At 35.8% G+C, this 23,289-nt stretch overlaps 1 protein-coding gene across 18 annotated transcripts in view; it reads right to left on the bottom strand.

Moving 5' to 3' along the window:
* Nucleotides 1–23,289, bottom strand: part of NRXN1 (neurexin 1) — a 1,115,884-nt gene that overhangs the window by 297,675 nt on the left and 794,920 nt on the right. The window lies entirely within an intron of this gene.

The following is a 23,289-nucleotide window of genomic DNA, read 5'->3' as shown; positions in this document are numbered from 1 at the left end:
GTCTCCTCGAGCTGTTACCTACTTGTTCAAGTTCTCTCCTTTGGGGCTTATAACCAAGAATCCTGATTGCTTCGAACGTCTTTGATGATTCTACAATTTAACCTGGCTTCATGTTTTTTTATTTTCTCCTGTTAGCCTCTGAAGATATTCCATTTGGAAAATGTGACAAAAGAACAGTGCACAGAACTCCAGCAGAGTGATCAGTATAGATAAGGGGAATTCATCTTTTAAAAATTTAATGCATCCTAAAATTGATTAGCTTACTTGATAGGCTCATAACACTACTGACCTATATTAACTTTATGCTGATTACTAAAGTATAAGTTTATTTGTTTGCTGCTTACTTTGTGTTATACTCAAGTGCAGGCCTTCATTTTTACAGTTGTCAATGTGATGTTTTGGATTTGACACTTCATCCCAGCTTGGGATACTCACACATTAGCCATGACTCCAATACTCATCTCACTTACAAACTGCGTAACAATATGTTCTGTATTTTCATTAAGGGTACTGGATACTTTTCATCATGCCAGGGCAAGGATAAGACCCTTTAGGAAGAAATAGGGAATCTCTCACTATGAGTATGGCCATTCTTGAACATAGCATTATTGCCCCTAAATGGGACATTAGCACACATGCCTATCTTTTTCAACTGGCTTGCATAAGAGATACATCGGCAAATCGCTAAGACTAAATCTTTTCAGCTCTTTCTAATCCAAACTGCAACTTTATTTTCCATACTTTCAGTATTCAATGGGTAGCTTATCAAATAATTTGGATCATTTTTGCCTAGGAAAAGATTGATGTCATCATTAACATGACTAATACAAAGCAACAGAGATAGTATCAGTAGGAATCATGGCAGGTATAGAAAAAAACTCCATTACCTACTTATAAAATAGTATTTTTAAGGTAATTTGAATTCAGTCTTTATTCTAGGCATTTCCAGCTTTTAAATATAGAAGCTTAACTCTTCTGATTGTTCTTAAGAGTTTCTTAAGCATATCTCCCTAGATTTCATGCAAAAGTCATAACATATACTACATTATATTTTCACAAGGTCTGACTATAAGATAATGAAACTGCTTTCTTGCATGATTTGGGGGAACCGTATAGCTTTATGTTGCACTGTGATGCTTTTAATGTTCCAAAGTACATCCACATCCTCTATTTCATTTGATCTGCAGGATAATTCTGTGAGGTAGATAGGGAAGTATTATTAACCTGATTTTATAAACTGACGCAAGGTGAAATGAAATATGCTGCATAGCTAGGACTCAGCTCACTTTAATATACCCAGGTCACTGATTTGCAGCCAGAGCATTACCTGAATTCTACCTATCACAGAAATGAGATAGTTGGCTGTAACCCTCACAAAATTCATTTCAGATAATACTTCATTTATGCAATTACCTTTCTATATTCTCCCAACTGTTGGAGTTATTTTTTTCTGATGAGTATTTCCTTTACTTTTTCTTACAATGGCATTATTGTTCCTTTACATTCTACCTCCCACCCAGTCCTACTCCCATTTCCCTATCTGATTGAATATGCTGGCTTCTTTCTAGTCTTGTATTGAAAGGAAAAGGTTATTATAAGGATTTCTGAAAGCAAAGAATTGTATGCCTTTATTATACCCTTGAGGTACATTTTAAAATAGAGACTAGTTATAAATACAGATCATATGCTATGGGTCAATGTGCTTCTTCAAGATCAACAAATGAATTCCATTCATATTAACATGACCCCTAGCAAGTGCGAATATTACAGCTCCCTGTACCTAAGATGATCTCAATCAAAGAGTACTGGGGAAAAACATTTACAAATTAAAGCATGGTAGAAAATTAATTGAACTAAAATCAGAAGACCTCAATTTTCATCATTGTTCATCCTCTTACTAATCATGTCATTTATACTCTCTAGGTCCACTTTCCTATTCGTGAAATAGACACAATAAAAACTGCTTTCTGTTATCTTTTGGCGTGGTTTTAAACATTATACGTAAAATGCTTTGAACTATAAAACAATATATAAAATATGAGATCATCATATTAATAATAATAGTGGAAAATCAAGACCATCTGAATTAAGGGATTATTATTAATAATTTAATTTAACAGGCAATTATTTTTGCCTATTCTTCAGTTCAACCGCATGTATCCTATAGCTTGGCCAACCGTAAGGCCTTATGCAAAGTGAATTCTCCAATGAAAATTTTAGCAAGCACATAATTAGCATAGTTCTTCGGGTTCCCCAGTTAATACTCAGGTGGTTTAGGTGCTAAAAGCAAGTGCAACAAACAATTCTTTACTAGGAACAAGAGTTTTAGAAGTAGGACAGTTAAAAGAAGTTACAATATCAGGTACATTAGACAGGAAATCTGTCCAAATTTGTAATTTGAACATTTTAATCATATTAGGTAACTCTTTAGAGAATAAAACATTTATCAATAAATTATTGAAAATAGAAGTCAATTGCACAAATGGGTGTGGCTAAACCTCAGATTAAATTGGTTAGATATTTAAAGAAACTATGCTTCTAAATACACAAAAATGGAGTAGAAACAGAGAGATGATGTCAGAAAAGTTTTTAAAAAATATTTTACAGCCAAATGAGTTCATAAATTGTGCCTAGACTTTTACTGTTTTGATGCTTATAAACATTATAATATATCTGAACTGCATGCCCTACTTTGAAATAGCAACATGGTATGGGAAGATTGGTCCAATTTAAAAATTTTGATTTTGAATTTGTATGAGGAGGTTGTAGTCACAGGTTTCAAGCCAGATATCTTAACTATTTACAAACTAGAATTAGAAAACAGAATTATTCATCTCTTTGAGCCACTTTTTATCTTCATGATACCAAATGAACATAAAGATCCACATTTTAAAAAATGTAAATGCACCGAGACTAAGACATGCCAAAAGACATTTTCTTGTTTTTAGCTTTCTGTTTCCAAGCCATTAAAAATTTAAAAAATTCAGAGTGCTTTACTGAGCTCAGGAAGCCACAGCCTCTGGGAACAGCAGAACTACCACATTAATTTTCTGCATATGTTGTAGAGTGGAAAGTTCAAGTCAGATTTTAATGATCAGTGGCATCATGTTAACTTCATTTCAAAAAGTGAATTTCAGATTTGAGGGGTGCCAAATATGCACCTGCTGTCCTCAAAGCCGAAAATTCAGGCCAAGAATAATCACGAGGTCTTAATTACACAAAATGTATTGTGAAATATCATTATTATTTTTAGAAAGTAAAGAAATATCTATGACAGAATCTATTTTATGTGTTGGCAGCCTCCAAAAGATGTAGCTAAAAACAGCTTCTTAGTAATGTCTTGAAGGGTCAAAAGCAATGACCTTGTCATGTTCCTGGCAATCCTGATAAAATACCTGGGTCAGATACTAGTGAAGATTAATATGGTAATAGAAAGGGATCAGAAGGGTTATTGTAGCAAAACAGATATAGTATAATAAGCAGGGCCTCCTAATACTATTGATATTCTCCATAACTTTTCTCCCAGTCCTTGATTATGAGTACCACAGTAAGTATACTTTTCAGGATAATTTTGGGTAATGTTAAGAACAGCAAAGATTGTTTTAAAGGTAGTAAATTTATTCTCAATCACATGTTTAAAAATCACCTTTGAATAGTATGTTCAATGTGCATATCACGTTAGGAAAATATTAAGCATGATCCCATACCATAGTTATTGCTGTATCAGTGGCTACTGAATTAGCTGAGCAGCCAAGTGATTGGAAAAAACAAAGCCTGGAAAAACCCCTAACATAACAGGAACTTCATTTCTCTGGCTGGATCCATAATTACTTACTTTAAAACTCTAAGTATGTAATTATACAAAAACCTTCTGTAAATAGGGTCTCAACTCTCAATTTGGATCATCTTTCAGAAATGCCTAAAGAGAAGGACAGAACTAATAATAACAGGGACCCAAAGAATGTGTTCTGGGATAGCATGGAACACCACATACTGTGTGGGTCTGTGCAACACGTTTGTCACCACAATGCCTGGTTGAAAGTAATTTTTACAACCTTTACAACCCAGAGGGTGGTCCTGAAAGCCACTTATAGTAAAGCTTTAGGATGTTACCTTAAGTCTCTTTGTAATATACCATCACTTGCATACCTGTTCAAATCTTTTGGCTCCTTTTCTTTCAGTCTAAGTTATTGTTATTGAAAAACCAGATAAGATGCCTCCCATTTAACCATTCACTCAGAAAACATTTTGTGAGGCCTACTCTGGGCTACTTTCTAGGGCATACAATTAATAAGACATCCTATGCCATATTTAACCTTAGTTTACATTATTTCTGATGGTCCCTTTGTTTACTTTTGTACGTTTGGCCAACTCCTCACTCACACGTACCTGACACTACCTCCTCTGCAAAGATGTCCCTAAGGTGCCAAAGCAAAATTCACGATTCTTTCTTTCACACTACTATTGTAAGTTTATGTGCTTCTATTATGGTCTTTATTAGATTATTTTAAAATTCTTTCTTTAAATGTCTGTCTTTACTATTCTTCAATTTTATTGAAGCACGTGCAATATCTTAACCACATTATATTCCAGGAAACTAACAAGGTTCTGTGCACTTTAAGGTTCTCAATGTATGATTCATGAACGAATGAAAACTTCCTATCTCCAGTGGGGATTGGATGTCTATTAGCTCTAAACATCCATCTGGAGAGATCTACCTGTTCCTGGTATGAACCCCATCATCTCTATAAAACATGATGATTCTCTCAGAATAGAATAATACCCATCACATTACTCTAGAGACTTGATTGCATTCTCCTTAGGTTCTCTTTTTCTCTCAGATCCCAAAGTCCTTCAGCATGCTTCATATCCAACTACAACAATTTATAGCCTCCTCCACTCCCAAAGTTTTGGATAGAAGGGCATTTGTTTATCTTGGAGACTGAGACAGAATCTAAACCCTCAGCAAGCCATAGCTTATAAACAGTATGATCCATTTACTTTCTAAAACTTAGGGTATCTTTAGTTTTTGACTAGGGGTTAGAATACAAGTGAACTACCTTTCCAGGTCCTGAAACTTACCAGGGATCTGAAAACGTCAATTTTGTATCTGGTAACATTTTAGATGACCTTGATTTAAAAGCCTAGAGATTCCTGTTTTCTATATGCAAAACAAGGAAGGCAAAGGTACCCTTTCCAAAAATATTCAATTTTATTGCATGTTTTTGAAATAGCTTTAAGGAGGGACATACCAAGACATAGAAAACAAACTTATGGTTACCAAAGGAGATGGGGGTGGAGATAAATTAGGAGTTTGGGGTTAACATACACACACTACTATATATAAAATAGGTAAACAACAAGTACCCACTGTATAGCAGAGGGAACTATGCCCGATATCTTGCAATAACCTATCATGGAAAAGAATCTGAAAAAGAATATATATGTGTGTATATATATATGTAACTGAATCATTTTGCTGTACACTCAAAACTAACACAACATTGTAATTAACTATACTTCAATTAAAAAAAAAGGACATACCAACAGCCTTTAACTCTTTTCTTCCCCATTGCCAATGAATTTAGGTATCAGCTTCATTGTGATGTTCTAAATACACTAAACTCCAGTACAGGTTTTATTTCTCCAAGTGAATAGTTATCATATTTCAAAGATTCATTTGGATTTTAAATAAGGGCGACCTGTTTTCCTTATATTCAAACAGGCTTAGATCCATCTCTCCATCAGATATAGCAGAAAACAGATAGCTACATCTAGCTCTCTTGCCATCTAAATAACTCTAGAATTTCTTAAAGATGATGATTTGTTTTGTGACTATGCTATATCTGTATGCTATCCACATAGTTTTCACTATTTCAAATATCATCTTCCTATGTACCAATTGAGGGAGGAATAACATTCTGATTAGTACATAAGACTGTTCCTCTGGGTTTGGAAATAAGAACTCTTAGATAGTCAGCATACGAGCATCTTACCAAAAATAATTTGTCACCAAGTCTAGTTGATGAAAAAGCCCTATGAGTTTAGGTGTACATTAACTCCTTATTCTCAACAACCAAATCAAGTGTAAAATAAATAATTATTGAGACACCTACATCCTTAGTATATGTAAAATGGAAAAACAAGGTTATATTAAGAGTTTGCAAATCTCTTATCCTATTATCCTACCTTAAAGATATAGCTCTTCAGTCCTATTGGCCAGAAAACAGATGTTGAAGTGACTACCTATTTAGGAATATTTTGTTACAGACAGGCTTACAGTGAATTACAAGTCATAGTAACAAAAAGCATAATCAGCTTTCCCAACTCCCCAGCCATGGCTTCTTGAGGTTCACCATTACAACAGAGTGAAATTTGAAGTGGGGGAAACACTTCACTCTTGCAGTGGAAAGAAATTAACACTTCCAGTTGTGTAAACCTAAAGGACTTCTCTGAATTCACTGAATTATTGTGGCCTGTCGAGGCAAAGATAGATTGTGCATAATAGCCGTGGAGCCAAGAAAAGACTAACACTGTGAATGCTTAAACAGATCCTAGTTGACAATTATTCAAACCCTGTTAAAGGAGATGGTCAGAAAAAAATGCAGAACAGCTCAAACTACAATTGCTTTGTCTTGTCCAGATAATTGATGACTGTATTAGAACATTCCATATGATTTGAACCAAGCTTTTTCACAATTTAGATCCAGGTTAGTATAAGTCCCTCACCACACAAAACACAACAGAAATCCTTAAAGTTCAATAAGATGTATCCAATTTCAACACTTTTTCCATTTTCAATACAGCTGGACAGGATCTTTGGTAAAGCCCATTTCAAATGGACCATTATGAATTTCACATCTTTCTGTGAATCTCAAAATACATTAGCTAGACAGCCATCTTATTTTAGCTTTAGAATGTATATCAGGTGTTTTTTTCCAGACACAGCAATTAAAGGATTGTAAAATAGCTCATGGAAAGCTCCAAAGAATTGATCCTCAGAGAGCAAATCTTGCAACACCAAACAACCCCAATTTCCCTTGGGCATCTCAGCTGACAAGTGTTATTGCTAGTTAAGTAGGGCAACTAGAAGACATACACACAAACCATCACACTTAAATAACCTACTCACCACATAACTAATACTCACTGAGAGGCTGGTTGCTAGAATTTTCTTACTAATTTGAAGCTATAACATGACACATTACAGAGCTTCCTTGAAGATGATACCCTACCCATTTTGTATTGGGTACATGTATTTTATTTTGTAGTTATGTGTGTTGAGTGTCTTATCCAATCTTGCCCAGTTATTTGATTTTAGAGTCTCACAGGCTCTGTATCTTGAAGCCAAACAACCTGTTGGAAACAAACAGCAGAGAACAGAACCCCTCCTATCTGCTTGCTGCCTAACAAATCAAAACACACTGAAATCTGAGATTATTAGAGAAGGTTTTGGGATAAATAAATAAAATAAAAACTGACTTGTCAAATGGGACTCCCTGCTGCTTGGTACCATGTGTTACCACAGCAAGCTGCATCTGTTCCGCTATTAAATATGTTAGTGAATATGATATAGACAGCCATGGCATTATCAGATATTCTTAGTGCCTATTGAACTCCATAGTTACATATTTTAATTTTACCTTTCATTAGTAAAACTCAAGGCGGTAGCACTTTGGAAACAATTTAAAAAGTTCAAAGACAAAAACTATTGTTTTGGTTATATTTCACATGTTTAAATTATATTCATGCATTACTAATAAAAAATTGGCAAGCTAACCAAAAGGTTCCCAGATTTTACACGTGGTTCTAGCAGCTGTGATTTCACTCACAATGGATGCAATAAGACTAAAGTAAAAGAAAAAAAAAAAATCACATGTAGAATGTGAAAAACTTAAATAGCTACATCTTTTTATTCCCTTCTGACCATCTTACTTCCTTTCAATTTAATCTTAGCCATTATCAAATGCCACACAACATGCGAGCCAGTCCCTTGATGGAATGTGCTCTCTGGGCTCGAGAACCTTGTCGCTGAAATGGGCTATCAAGAGCCAAGACATCTCTGTCTTACTAAACGCTTAATAGCAGAACACATCTGTTGCTACTCTGTTTGTTATATTAAGATTAACCACAATAATGTTGACAATATTAATACATTTAAAAGCCTGTCACGTTCCACTGCTGTTGCACAATTCCTGGGGACTGCATGATCAAAATAAGACGTGACTGGGGGCAAAATTAAGAATTATGGAATGTGTAGAAGGTGAAGAACACAAGGCAGACTCTGAAACGAGTAGTGCCTTCCACTGGGACATTAACCTCTTGCCTGCCTGGCTCATCCCAGAAAACTGTATAGCTGTTGCCTTCCTAAAATGAGTCACATGATTTATGAACTCCTTATCCCATTTCCTCAGCCTATTGTTATTCTATGAATGCTGTAAGAATATGAGAAAAACTGTGACCGAAGCTAAGGGGGGTTTGGTACCACCTTTAAACCAGTGTTATTATTAAAATGTAAACACACTCAAATCAAATAGGCCAGAAAGGAAAATCATTCTACAGAGCTCAATGTCTTAAGAAATAATGAGGCCAGTTTGTCTTTACATTAACATGCCCCAGTTTGTGGCATCCATATATATTTGATGGTGGGAGTGTTCAACAGTACAATTTTCCTGAAAGACAACTCTGCAATAAATATAATGGTTCTGCTTGTAGGAATGTATCTTCCTAAAAATATACATTCATATATGTGAAACATTATTTTTATAAGATTAAATTTTTTTATTGGTTTGTAATACTAAAGATTCTGAAACAATTGAACAAAATATCCGTCTTTAGGGAATGGTTTGCTAAATTTTAGTATATATATGCAGTAGGATCCTATGAGGCAAATATGAGATTATATGCTCTAAAGTGGCAAGATGCCCAAAATATATTAAATAAGAATAATCAGGTTGCAGAATAGTATGTATCATATAAAAACATAAAAACATTTTGTCTTTTTAAAGAATGTCCAAGTGTGTCAGCATATACAACTATTTACACATATATATAAAGGAAAAGAAATATATATGTCTGTGCATAAAAGTAAAGATTAGAATTTAGACACCACAGTAAAAAGGTTGGTCATATTATAGGCAGTTTTTACTTATTCTCATCATTGTATTTAAAATTTTCAATAAGTACTTTTATGATCTAAGAAAATAAAATTTATTAAAAATATGGTCTTTTTCCGGAAAGTAAATAGAGACATAGAACAACAGATAAAATTCAACTCCCTCTGAACAGCCTGTCATAAAATATTATTGGCTTTGCGGACCCAATTCTACGCATCACGAATCTATTGAATACAGTTTATGTCTAGACAGAAGAATCAAAAAAAAAAAAAAAAAGCCAGTAAATAAAAAAAGAGCAGTTAAATAACAAATACAGTTTACTGAAGAGAATTCATTGAAAAGCTAGTTAATCATGAAGCTGATGGCTGCAGTATGTTCCTCACATGATAATGAACAATAACTGTTGCAATTTCAAATACCAAAAAGCACCCCCAGCCACTTCGTTTATCCAACACCCTTCACAATAGCCAGTTACAAATAACCAACTAACCACTGGTTGCGAATTAGGCGTTGGTGGGAGAGCTAGAATTTACAATTTTTTCTTTCTACATGTGAAACTTCTCTGCAATGCCTGTCTTTTAAAGATCAAATGAACTCAGTTGTGAAGCCTACATGGCAGGCTGTCTGACCTTACTTCACATATAACTGCTAAAATTTCAACCCCATTTCTCTGCTGATGCCCTGTGGGATACGGAGCTCCCAAAGCCTTGCCTTTACTACTAATTAACAATAATGAACAGGATGACATACTTTTCCTTTGAACACTTCTGTCGGGAAGATATCCAATCAGCAAGAGATACAAGCAATAGATGAATTCCCTTCCCCCCCTCCCCCATTTACATGCTGAGATACACAGAGACTCTATCATGCCTTTTGGTTAAAAAAAAAAAAAAAAAGTAGGTCGAGCTGTCTAGGCTTTATGCATTGGCTTTAGAACCTGTGGAAAGGATGAAGGTTTTCTCTCCAGCCAGTTTCCAGAGCATCGCAGGTTATTTTTATATTCATCTACACATGCCACTGATACTCTTGTGACAGTTATTAGTTTAGTCCCACATTTAGGCACAACTCAAAAAATAACAATGATACCTATAATTCCACCCATTAAAAGAATTTTAAAACAAATATCATGTGCTATGTCATGGCACTCTATTATTATTTAGTGCATTGTGTTGAGGGACACAGAAGTTCTAGCTTGTGCCCAAGCTTAAGGAATGTCATAGTGTAGTACACAGTAAAGATTCACTAATTTAGGATTGGTAATTTGGATTGTATGATCATTTGAAAAAGTAGCTGGGCTAGCCTGAAATTTTCCTTTGCACAAAAGAAAAATGGGGCTTTGCAGTCAGAACAGTTACTTACTAGCTATGTGATTTGGGTCAATTATTTAAAAATGCAGTTTGCTCAACTGTAAAATTGAGATAATAATTCAAACCTCAATGGGTTATTGTGAATATTAAATGAAATATAATTTTTATGCAAAGTGTTTAGTGTTTGGTCCATAGTAAGCATTCAGTACATGCTAAATAGAATTGTTTAGCTATTATTCTTACTAAGCCAACAAACAGAGGAAGCCTGATTTCAAAGGGAGAGTTTAACCCTGCTTAAGATAATTAACTGTTAGAACTTCAAACATTTAATATATATTAATTAAAATATTTTTTAAAACTATTTTAATAAATGGAGAATCAATTTCACCTCCATCATTTTAACAAGTGTCACAGTAGGAGAAGAAGAAGGAAAAAAAAAAAAAGATGGTCAAATTGCCAGGGTAGTAGAGGTTAATTACCTTCCACAACCCTAATCAATTAGGATTGATTACCACAGGAGGTTTTTGTTTGTTTGTTTTTTTCATTCACTCTCCAATTGGATTAATCATCTCTCATCAAGTCAGAATGCAGGGAAATATATCACAGATGTTTTTATATAAGTACCCAAAATTATACAGACAGCACATAAGAAGCATACTGAATCTCAGAGAACTGACTACTTGTTTGGAATATTTGAGCCTGGAAGTGGGGCTGATCAATGGTCTAATGTGAGAGAAGTCTTCCTTCCCTGAGAAATATACCATGTGGATAATGAGTCCATTTCATGATAGGCCCCAGCACTCTGGCCTCTGCCTTGAGTGTGCAAGCCTCTGTAGGTTGTAAAAGGGGAGCCCAGGAGACTGTCACATGCTTTCACCAATACCCTTTGGGAGTCTACCTCACACTGGGCTCCAAGGAGAGCACTCCTCATGCGAGTTCTTGTACCACAGTGGAAATTTACCAGCAAGAGGGGAAGGGAGGCCACAAGCCAAAAAGGAAGGCTCCATTCACTCATGCCTGCATTCCCTCATCAATAAATATTATTACTATATATTCATGAGCACTGTGCTACTATCTGAAAATACAGAGATGTAAAGATACATAGTACATGGTAACTGACCTTGATGAGTTCACAATTTAATGCGCTGAAAGGACACACAAGGAAATAAACATGACTACGGTAAGTAATATAATAGAATTAAGAACAAAGTGCTAGGACTTCCCTGGTGACGCAGCGGTTAAGAATCCACCTGCTAATGCAGGGGACACGGGTTGAGCCCTGGTCTGGGAAGATCCCACATGCTGCAGAGCAACTAAGCCCGTGCGCCACAGCTACTGAGCCTGTGCTCTAGAGCCCACGAGGCACAACTACTGAGCCCACATGCTGCAACTACTGAAGCCCACGCGTCTAGAGCCCGTGCTGAGCAACAAGAGAAGCTACCGCCAATGAGAAGATCGCGCACCGCAACAAAGAGTAGCCCCCCGCCACCCCACCCCACCTCCACTTGCTGCAACTAGAGAAAGCCCGTGTGCAGCGATGAAGACCCAACACAGCCATAAATAAATAAATAAATAGAACAAAGTGCTATGTTAGTACCAAGAAGCGCATGATTAGTTATTCCCTAGGGGACCAAGGATGGCTTCACAAATTTATGAAATATATGATCCAGGCCTTAAAGATGAATAGAAACTCACCAGACTAGAAAAGATAGGAAGGCAAGCAGGAGTGACAGGAAATAGGAATATTTCAAAGAAAGAAATGAGCATGAACAGAGGCACTTTGGAGGTCTATCTTTGCTGACTGTCATTTCATTATTGGTACAAATATTTTTTGAAAATTGTTCTCTGCCTTTAAAATTATGTACACCCCAAATTTACAAATCAATCTAATTACAAAAGCTAACTAGCTAAATACAAAATGTTTGAGGCAACTAGTCAACCAGATAACTTCCTATGTGCTTATTTAACTAGAGAAAATAGTTTATATAGCTGATGCCTGGACTGCTCAGTAATTCAAGTGATGTATGGTATGCTAAACGCTGAGGTTGTTTGACTTCACAGAGCTGCATTAAACAGACCACAGGCAGAGTTGTGGGGTGTAACCAGAAGATGGCTTGCCCCCTATACCTTTACCTGCACCACACACGTAAGGCCCAGATGTTAAGCACATCGACTTCGGAGTCAGACTGCCTGAGTTCAAATCCTGGTTTTGCTTACTAGCTGTGTGATCTGTGCCTCCTTTCCTCATTAACTAAATAAGGATAAAATTTTTTACTGTAGGGTTTTTATGAGTATTAAATGGATAACAAATGTAAAATTAGAACAGTCATGTGATTATTGGTTGCTTTTATAAATGTCACACTTAAAACCTTTGTGTTTCTACAGCAGGAAGGTTTGGAATATCAGCCTATGCCTACATTCTGTGACTAATATGTCATAAGAATAAAATTTATCCATTAAATTCTAAGATACTTGAGGTCAAAAGCCACGCCTCACTCGACTGTATTGCAAGTACCTTGAAAGGTGCTTTAAAAAAGTCTATCATAGAGAGTGAAGTAAGTCAGAAAGAGAAAAACAAATACTGTATGCTAACACATATATATGGAATCTAAAAAAAAAAACAAAAAACTTGGCTCTGAAGAACCTAGGGGCAGGACAGGAATAAAGACGCAGACACAGAGAATGGACTTGAGGACATGGGGAAGGGTAAGCTGGGACTTAGTGAGAGAGTGGCATGGACATATATATACTACCAAATGTAAAATAGATAGCTAGTGGGAAGCAGCCGCATAGTACAGGGAGATCAGCTCCGTGCTTTGTGACCACCTAGAGGGGTGGGATAGGGAGGGTGGGAGGGAGACACAAGAAGGAGGAGATATGGGGATATATGTATATGTATAGCTGATTCACTTTGTTACACAGCAGAAACTAACACACCATTGTAAAGCAATTATACCCCAATAAAGATGTTAAAAAAAAAAGGTTTGTTAAATACGTATATTAAAATGAGATTATGTCTGAGTTGGAGTGGGGAACAGCTGGAGATAGAGCCGGAAATTAAGCCCAGATTTTGCATTCATTGCAGATCCAGCTAAGGAGTTTTTGCCTTTTGAACTATTTGCATTGGAGGCTGGTGGTTCTCCAACAGAATGAAGGCATGGTGCACCAGAATCTTGCCTTGAGATACCAATCTATAAAGAGGCAACATAATGAATTTGAGACATGCTAGCAGTTAGCTCAGATTTGCAGCTCTAATCCACACTTAACAAGTTAAATATAAACCAACTTCTTCTAAAGGAGACCATGCCCTTGACCGGAGCAGCACTGAGCTATTTATTGCCCCTGAACGTTTTCAGAATGCACACAGGCAGTTTAAATTGGCAGAGCTTCTAGAACCAAAAGATTATTTCAACAAATATTTATTGCTCATTTGCTAAATTCCAGGCTCTAGCTGGACTCTGGGAATACAGAGGTGCACGAAATAGATGGAAGTCGCCACCCTGACACTGCGGCTCAGCATCACATTTTTTATCTTAAATAAAGGGTCTGCCATTGTAACTTAAGCACTTTAATCTGAACCCCAAATTTTCCCTGGTTCACAAAACTGCCACCAAAAACAGAAGAAAGTACAAGGACTACTAAAAAGTGATACAGGGTTTTGGGGCCGATTCTTTTCCAGACAATTGACTTTCCTTTGTCCAGGAGAAGTAAATTACTAAGTGTCTATGTATACAATTTTGAAAAACTGAAAGTCAGTTTCTCCCCATACTTTAAATAAACTTTGGGAAAAAATAGTTAATGAATATTATGGAGGGACTTCAAATTGATAAGTCTGAACGGGGGGTTCATGCCCATCCCTGAACAGCCTTGGGGGCAAGCGAGGAGTTGAGATACAGTCTTGCAGAGCAGAGAGGGAAGCGGAGGAGTGATGGGTTGAGTCTCAGGCTCTGTGCCGCACTCTCCCTGCTTTTGTTCACTTAGGAGCTTTTTTTGCCTCTAAGTGAGCACAATTACTGATACAGGTGGCTGAATATTATCAGTCAGATATGTCCTGAACTAAAAGAGGTTGAGAGACCCACTGCCATGAAACGTTTAGAACCAGAGGTTGAAATAACCAAGTTTTTACTTTACAACAATCGTTCTGGTGGCTGTGCAGAGATGAATTAGAAAGGAGAAGAACCCTGAGAGCAGAGAGATCAGTTTGAAGTCTGTGCAACAGTTCAAGAAGAGAACATTCACTTAAGGCAAGAATAATGGGAGTCAAAGAAAGCAGATAAATTCTAAAGCTCTGTTAAGCACTTGAAATGTGGCTAATGGAACTGAAAAACTGAATTTCAAAATGTATTTAATTGTAATTAAGTTAGATGTAAATTTAAAACTGATAGTTGACTCAATTATGGAAAATTTTTAAGTATGTTTATGATAATTCAGCTACGTGAATCTATGCTTCCTGTGGGAAATTTTATGAAATATACAGTATTTCTGATGCAAATTTAGATTCTGAATTGAGAGGCACCATAAGTGTAAAACACACATTAGATATCAAAATTTAGCATGAAATAATAATATAAAACATAGTAAAATGTATATTGATTATATGTTAACATAATACTTTGGATATAGTGAGTTACATAAAATATATTAAAAGTTAGTTTCATCTGAGTTTTTTTTTTTCCTTTTTAATGTGACTACTAGAGAACTTAAAGTTACATACATGGCTCACGTTATATTTCTATTGGGCAGTACTGATTGAAAGACATTTCTGGAATTTAGTGAGAAACAAATTACTTCATAAAAGTAAGCAGGGGAAAGATGTCAAAGTTTTCATCTGTAACTGTGTAGATGGGCAGGTAGCTGGAAGACGACAAATTCAGTTTTACCTGTGAGACATCCAGGTGGAGATGCCTTTGGCAATGCTGGTAGGTGATGATGAGAGGGGAAGTCAGGGAGTGTGTCTGGGAATAAGCAGTCTGCATTTGCTGGCTAAAATGCAGAACAGAATTTCAGGAATATTAAGATTAACTTTTTTTTCATAGACCAAAAACCCTGAATAATCAATTAAATTTTGATCTTTCACCAAAGAGTTTTTTGGCCTGTCAGTCTTGTATTTCCACTCTTTGTTGGGCAGCAAGGCCCTAAGGGGTAGTTTCAGGAGGAAGTGTTTCTTTTGATAGGTGAACACCACCATGAAAGTGTCTCCTCAGAAACCTGAGAAGTAGGTTCTTCCAGGGCTGTGCTTTGTTGACAGAGAGGTTAAACAGTTTCCTGTCTTGTGACCTAAGCGTCCCCAGGTCTAGCATACTACCTCCTAAAGTAACCTCCTAAAAATAACACCTGTGCATTTCACAGCTCCGAAAATGCTTGTTTTCTTCAGAAGAATTTTCTCAGGCCCAGTAAAAATTATCTCTAGTTCTTTGCTACTGATTTAAAATGTGGCTTATTTATGCCTAGGGTTAACTTGAGTGTCCCTGAGTATATTCACCTAGGTCATTTCCTTCCTTTTGTTGAAACGAACTGCCTGTGTCTGAAGTGGTGCAACATCAGCTTTCATAGGACTGCAATGCCATAGTGTCACTTCCATCTTGTTTCCTGGTCTTTGACTGACATATTCTCTATGCTGTTTGCATTTTTTAACTACTACTCTCATGCATTTTGTTTATGGCTTTCAGTGGGGTTTTTTTGGTGCAATAAAAGGCGTGTAAAAATGACTCCTTATTCAGTATGCATTCCCCAAACTAGGTCTTAACCCTCAAGCAATGTCATTACTCTTTTTCCATCCATCTATATTGTGTTTAGACTTCTGCAAAAGCCAGCATCCTTAATCTTAAAGCCAGTGTATGCTTTCATTGCTGCTCATCATTTCTTCCTAAGACATGTTGACGTCTTGATCATAAGAATGAACGTATCAGATATCAGATATATTCTGAGCATGGGAGATCTTAACCATGTCTGCTCCTGGGAATCTCTTAATACCCTAGGCTCAGCTGCTCCTGGATTTCTGAGCCTATATAAGATAATAAATATTTGCTGTTTTCAGTTGCTAAATTGTGGGGAAATTTGTTACACAGAAATAGGTAGTTAATACATTACAAACTGCATTATAGGTGATCAATAATGATGTGTTGAATGGGCCAAAGGAATGTTTCTTGAAGGTATGCTTTTGAAAAATATTAGCTACAGAAGAAATGGAGGTTTGCTCAGTAGCCAGAAAGGATTCACCAATTTTCTTGTTTTGGCATCTTGTCATAAGAAAAGAGCAACTCATCATTGGCTAACTTAGAATGGATTTGAAACCATTCTGTTAATATAGCTTGGGTTCCAACACAAAACAGTAGGTCAAGAAGAGCAGTGATCATAGATTGGAGGAGAATCTATGTCCAAGATTTTCTCTACCTAGATAATGCCCTGGCCATTATTTTAGCAGCTTTTCCAAAGAGATTCCTGAGCTCTAGACTTCTTTCTGCTAGCTCAGAGCGCTACAAGATCCCAGGCCCAACCCTGAAAACACCCATTTGGATAGAGAAGATGATGACTGAGCAGAATCTAGAGAGTGAGAGAGAATGAGAAGAAACCTTCTGCACAGATTCAGAAACAGAGAAATGAAAATAAGAAGTTCATTTTTTTAAAAAAGTGGACTAATAAATTTCACTGGCATGGAAAGATAAGAATAGAATTGTGGAAATATGGACTGAAAAGGGAAATTAAGATCAGAATGTTCAGGACATTAACTGTTAGTCACAGAATGTGCCTTTACCTGTACGTACTTGGGAAGCATCAGTGTGTTGTTGTTTTTTTTTAATTTTGTTTTGGTTTTATTGTTATTACTTCTATGTGGGTTTGATTATTATCTGTTAACACAATATAATTTCACAAATGAGAAGGCAATATTTTGTATCTGACCATTAACATTCAGAATTGAAATAAAATTTCTCAGTCCTCTTTAATGGATTAGCTAAACAAAATTGACGAAACATAGCCTAAAAGCAAACACACACTACTGAGGTTAGACTATTTGGTACTATCAGTGTGTTTTAAAAGAGGAATAATAGAGGAATAATCAAAGAAGCATTTTAGCAAATTAACCTGACATAAGTACATAAAATGGATTGGAAAGTATTCAGAACAGAGACAGGAAGATAACTGAGAAGGTGCGGCAGCTGTTTAAGCATCTAAGTCATAAGTACATGAAATAAGGAGGTGCAGCTAGAAACAGCTGTTTTGGTTCTTTTTATTAAATTTCACAGCAGTAGAATTTCAGAGGAGGAAATAATTCTAGAAATCTAAAACCAAATTCAGAGAGATTTACTTATGCTCAAAGGTGACAACCAGCTTAGAAAATGAGATACTAATTTTCATTAGAAAATGAGATACTGAATTAACTTCTAAGGGGAAAGGATGAAGGGAGGAATTTATTTTAATTCACTTGACCCCATCCATCCCAAAATAGGACTGTTTCAAGATATTTGGACAGCACTTAAGCATACTGAAATATGACCATCATTTCTCCCATTTTCTTCAAAGATAACATTCATCCTTCATACCTTAGAAGCTTGGGCAAAAATTTTGCAACACATGGTAAAAAGACATTATTTTAGCCTTTCTTTTAAAATTCTTGTCAAATAGGCCACATGTTCTCTAACTCACGTAAGAACAAGGAAAACAAAACCAAATAAAATATCTACTGTGTATGATTTACAGGCTTTAATTTAAATATTACATGGCAAAGTGAAATTCTTAAAATAGGTGAATCTGTTGGTTAAAAAGAGTGTTTCAGATGAAACAGTTGAAATTCTAGAAAAACCTGTGAGGGAATAATTGGGTTTTATCTTGTTGATATAGACATGCACCAATATATAAGTATTGACTTTTAAAAGACTTTTTAAACTTAATCTTCATAAAGCATAAGATAAGATGATGAGAAAGATTTGACATGTCAAAAATACCGATAAGCTATTTTTGAGACCTGTAATATTTACTATAAATACACTATGCTTCTAGTCTACACTAAAATCGCTGATCAAAAGGTGTATTTCTAAATCAAAATCAATTAAGAGCTTGGTTTCAAAAATAAGGCTTCCAGCCCAGGAAATTACAAAGGAGAAACACTTAAGGCAAATATATACAACAATTCACTGATCGAATTTGCAATGCTCTTTCATGCTCTGAAGATGAAAGGATTTCAAAGAACACTCTCCACTCATCCTCTCCTCCATCCTCCACACACTTCCTCTGGTCAGAACCAACGCACGTGCTAATATTCATGGCAGTGAGTGAGCACACATCTGCAGTGCTTTCTTCTAAGTCAGAAGAGTTAAGTAATCTCCAATTAACGTTACCAGACTGATTTATGAGAGATGTTTCCTCTAGAGTGACGACACTGGTAAAATTTTTAGATGTACCTCATAAATTATGAAAAACTTGAATTTAATTTTTTTGCTTATTGCCTCTAAGAGATTATTTTATTCAATATTGATTAAATAATCATCATTACTAATTTAAATGTGTATAATAGAACACTTTACAGTTTTTATTTGTTTTTTTTTTTTTTTTGGCGGCGTTGGGTCTTCGTTGCTGCACGCAGGCTTTCTCTAGTTGAGGTGAGCGGGGGCTTCTCACTGCAGTGGCTTCTCTTGTTGCAGAGCACGGGCTCTAGGCGCGCGGGCTTCAGTATTTGTGGCTCATGGGCTCTAGAGCACAGGCTCAGTAGTTGTGACGCACGGGCTTAGTTGCTCCGCGGCATGTGGGATCTTCCCGGACCAGGGCTCGAACCCATGTCCCCTGCATTGGCAGGCGGATTCTTAACCACTGCGCCACCAGGGAAGCCCTTTTTAAATTCTCTATCTTAAAAACCTATCATTTGTCCACATTCTTACAAATACTTTGCAGATAAGAAAGTAAAACTGCAAAGGGAAGAAATGGAGATATACCAAGATGGAGAAATAACCAAGAAACACTAGTCACGTTGGGACAAAGTATGTTTACTATAAATAATCTAAGCTACCTGGTAAACCAGGGTCCCAGCTAGCTTTTTCATTTATTTATCTAGCTAATATTTATTGAGATAAGTATTAAGTGGTGAGCTCATTTATTTTTGTATCCACAGAACCTTGAACATAGGCTTGGGCCATATTAGTTGCTCAGAAAATATTTCTGGACAGGCTCCTAGCATGTACTGACATAAATGATGAAAAGCCACATTTCTACATTACATTATTTTTCTTATTAGTCATCATTATTATAAATGTTGTTCTATGCCATCAGAAAGTTTACCGCTATTTGAAAAAATGGACAGGTCTGAAATGACTAGAGAACAATTCAAGATAAAAGTGAGTTACAATAAATGAGGCAATTACTAAGGAGAGATAATAACTCATCCAGCAAAAATTCTCACCATAGACTTTCTTTAAACAACCAACTACCATAATCAATTCTTAGCTAAAGATTCAGAAAACAACATCAACAAAAATACGTAACTTTTGAATAATACAGCCGGTATGTATAGAGTGCTACACTTTTTCTATATCGTAAACAAGAAGTTGGATGACTTTCTTCAGAGTTATGTAGAAACTAAACTGCACATATGACTTCACTTTGACTACTGAAAACCTGAGAGTCTATACTCAACCCAAGCCACAATATTTTCAATATATAATTCATGAATTCTTTTATTATTTCAGAAAACATTTCTGAGCACTTGTATTCTACGCACTGTGTTAATTAATTGCCCCTCACTTTATGTCTTAATCTTCCCTTCAGCCCCTTCTAAAACCTTGTACATTTCAATAGCAATATCATATGGCTTTGAGGTTAATAGTGGTAGCATTAATATTAACATGGCAAAAAATCCATCTGTAAAGACTAGGCCACTTAAGTAAAAAATCATTTTATTCCAAGTTATTATATTTTTAAGAGTATAGTTAATCAAAATTTAAATATGATTATATGTTTAAGTAAAATCAAACATGATCATTTGAAAAAATAGGATAATAATGTCAAATATTCACATCCTCACTGAAATTATATGCCAATCAGATTTTAAAAGTTATCGAACTAAAGTGGCATTACACAATTCAGCAAGACTGGAGCAACTTTTAATGTGTGCAATTGACTTTCCAGCTTATTGGTTAATTCCATTAATTGAGGATATAAATATAGCTTTTAAATAAGATCAGAGCATAGTTTATACTTGGCTGACCTTGAAGGTTTATAGAAATTTTCTTGGAAGTTTAATAGATAACCAAAATTTCTAACTTTTACAGATTAAACATATCTGTGATATCATCAGGTTAATTTTTAAGTCAGTTATATTTAAAAACTAAAATCAGACAGTAGTAATAATCTTTCTACAATTGTTGTTTTCCTCTTATATTTCCAATTCTGAAAGAAGCAGAAGAAATGATTTGGGGAAAATCAGGATATACTCAAAGGTATATAAACCATTTGCTAAAATAGCCTTTGAACAGTCCCAAATCTAAGAATCATTATTAAGAATACTTCTGCTTCTATCAGCCATGGGTATCAGCTTTGGTCCCCACCCACTTCATTTTCCGTCCCTTTACTTCCTTCTTCCCTCCCTCCATCCCTTTCTCTCTCCCTCTCTCTCTTTTTCTCAAGCTCTCTCTCTTCCCTTTTTTAATATCTAACTCCTCTTTCTCTTCCTCTTCCATGTACCCAACATTATGGGAAAGAGTTAAAGGTAAACTTTAGAAGAAAAAGAAAACCACTGGCTTACTTTTGTTTGTAATGTGGAAACATGGAAAAAAGTGGCTTACCTTCATGTAAGCAACTTGCTGAGTCAGTAATGGCTGATCACTGCTTGTAGGCAATGAGAGAAAAAGGGGGGAAATGGAAAGTTTTAGTTGGCCAGATTTGGACTAAGACTGGGTCCTAGTAGTTGATATAGGAGTTAGTAGGGCTGACTACAAATGGTGTTTGGTAAGCCCAGGGAACCAACATCCATCTTCCATTTCTTAGTCAAGGACAGGCTAGGATTAAGAAAGAGTTTGAAGACAGCCAATCCAAGAGGAAGGGTGTTAGAAACAAAAACTGAATCCAAAGTGAATGGCCAGCCAAGACCAAGAGAGGAGAATCAGAAAGAAGGAGGGCCTCACAGGACATCTATCAGAAATCTCTGGCCAGTAAAGAAGCTTTGGAAGGTACTGGGCTGGGTTTTTAGGGACAAGTTCCTTTACGTATACAAGGACTCTAAGGCACAGTTGATCAGAATTGGAAAGAAATACCCATTCCTGTAGACTAAAACCCTTTGACCATAAAACAAACAGTGGTTTGAGTAATTCAATAACATGGCCCCTTATGATTTGCAAGTGATCATTATAGAACCTTTTCTCAGGGTAAATGTGTAATTGGTTATGGATCAATAAGTAATTTCTTTCAGGAGGAAAAGCTCTTGTTTTCTTTTTGATTATTTATTTATTTTTTGAAGTACCAAGGCTCTTAAATCAGAATGGAGCAAATACATTTGGAAAGTTGAGATTACTCTAAACAGCAAGATTCCTTACTGCATTAGTTATCTCAGCTGATCACTTATTTATGATGCCATAAAAATCCAGATGCCTTCAATTCTGATGGTTAGATATTTGCCAAAAGGCAGCTAAAATTACTTTCCAACGTTTCCCATTTTGACAACTGCATTTTGAATTGAAAATTTATGATGGTTCAGTAATGGTTGTGCTGAGGTGTTTTGGGGTTTTTTTGTTTTTGTTTTTGTTTTCCAAGATTAGCAATGAATTCAGCTCTTGTGGTCAGTTGTAAACCTTACTGAGTTTATTGGAAATTCTAGAAACCTAACAGAAAACTAAGATTAAGAAAATAAATGAATAAAACTTTGAGAATTAAGACCCTGCAAGTTTGTGATAATGTATTTTGGTGTTTAGTGATTTTCCTAATCATTTTACAGTGAGAGCCTGAAGGCCAGTTTCTAACAGGAAAGAACATGTTGACCTAATCTAAGGTCTTCTGAGGTATGGGTGCAGGTAAAGGGAGAACTTGCAAGGATAAACAAAAGCAAAACAAAACAAACTTATACGATCACATAAGGCAGAAGAGATAAACTATACCTCAAGAACAGAAAGGCAGATGAAGAGGTTGATATGCTTCTGGACCTTCCAGAAGATAGAGAGTTTAGACCAAGAACTATGATGATAAGAACCCTTTAGAGTGTTTTGAATATATGACACTTTCCTATGGTTGTTATTTTGATATATCAATAAAATATTAATATCTCTTGACAATGAAAGACTGTGTGATTCTTTGCAAATATCGTGAGTAAATGAGAAGTTAAAGAATTGCAACCACACAAATTAGTAACTCTTTGAAAGCAGAGATATAAGGAAGAGTCCCCAAGCTATAGTCAGTTATGACAACTTTAAAAGGTAAAGAAAGCTTTTCATTCATGAATTATTATTTGACATTCACTAAAAGCTAACTAAATTCTTGTGGGAGGCTTAGAACTTAGAGAAAAAGGCATGGTCCCAGGATATAAATGGCAAGAGTCCATTGTATTTTCTTGATGTGTATGTATCAAAATGAGTATAAGATGGCATAGAAGTAATCTTTTTGTCTTTTTCTTTCGTATCCCCAAATACCTTTAAAGATTCCTTTTCGCCTGTCCACTGCATGTGACTTTAGACAATTCTTTTCTCAGGTGAGAAAAGAAACAAGGACACTGGATCCAGATCTGCTGTCACCAGTATTACAACCTCCTGCTTCCAGCCAGATGGAATAGTATCTACTGGACCACAATGTTTTTTATTAATTTGGCAAGACTGCTTAAAGTCACTAAAAACACACCAAGAATAATTCCTTGTGAACAGAGAACTGAAAGGAATTCACACTTAAAAAGAAAA

Source organism: Balaenoptera acutorostrata, chromosome 12 (assembly GCF_949987535.1).
Source record: "Balaenoptera acutorostrata chromosome 12, mBalAcu1.1, whole genome shotgun sequence".
NCBI lineage: Eukaryota > Metazoa > Chordata > Mammalia > Artiodactyla > Balaenopteridae > Balaenoptera > Balaenoptera acutorostrata.
This window is presented reverse-complemented; position numbering and strand designations above follow the sequence as displayed.